This window comes from Sinocyclocheilus grahami, unplaced genomic scaffold (assembly GCF_001515645.1).
Source record: "Sinocyclocheilus grahami isolate Dianchi unplaced genomic scaffold, SAMN03320097.WGS_v1.1 scaffold125.1, whole genome shotgun sequence".
Classification (NCBI taxonomy): domain Eukaryota; kingdom Metazoa; phylum Chordata; class Actinopteri; order Cypriniformes; family Cyprinidae; genus Sinocyclocheilus; species Sinocyclocheilus grahami.
Window position 1 is genome coordinate 2048958 of NW_015505304.1, and position 898 is coordinate 2049855.

An 898-nucleotide genomic window follows, 5' to 3' on the forward strand; every position below is an offset into this window, starting at 1 on the left:
GGTATATATATTTAATACATGAATCCAATTTATTAAATGTAAACTAATTCATACATTTTAACCACTTAAATATTTCATGTTAATCGTTTTACCTGATTAAATGTAATTGTTCTCACAATTAACAGATTTTTGCAGATTAAAAAAATCTAATAGAGGCAAATACTTAATTTTCCTGTTGTTTTTCCAAGCGTACTTTCTTGAAACATAACATTTTGTTGATTTTTTAGCAACAAGAAAATTAAACATTTTGCTGTTTTGGCCAAGTTTTTTAATTAAGTGTCAGATGTGTAGTAAATTATCTTTAACAACTTAGTTTTTAAGAATTAAATAACTATAATAATATGGATTTATAATTTGAATAACAGCTATATTTATACAAAGGCAAAGCCACATCTTAAGTGCATAAAGGACTGATGTCCAACAAATGAAATAATTAAATCAATGAATATTAAATCAAAAGGTCTGTATTATAGTAGCAAGAGTTTATCAATGTATTAATGCATTCCTGTGTTCTTGTTTTATTTGTGACCTGTTGGTATACGTGTTTTGACCGATATAGCCATTGCATCACACCTTAAAGGGATAATTCACCCAAAAATGAAAATTACCCCATGATTTACTCACCCTCAAGCCACCCTAGGTGTATATGACTTTCTTCTTTCAGACGAATACAATCAGAGTTATATTAAATAATGTCTAGGCTAATCCATGCTTTATAATGGGAGTGGATGGTAGCCCAAAATTTCAGTCCAAAAAATTGCGCCCATCCATTATAAAAGAAGACCACACGGCTCTGGGGGGTTAATAATAGCCTTCTGAAGAGACGCGATGCGTTTGTGTAAGAAAAATATCCATATTTATGTAACGTTTATTATTATTTATTAGCTCTAAAAAGGGG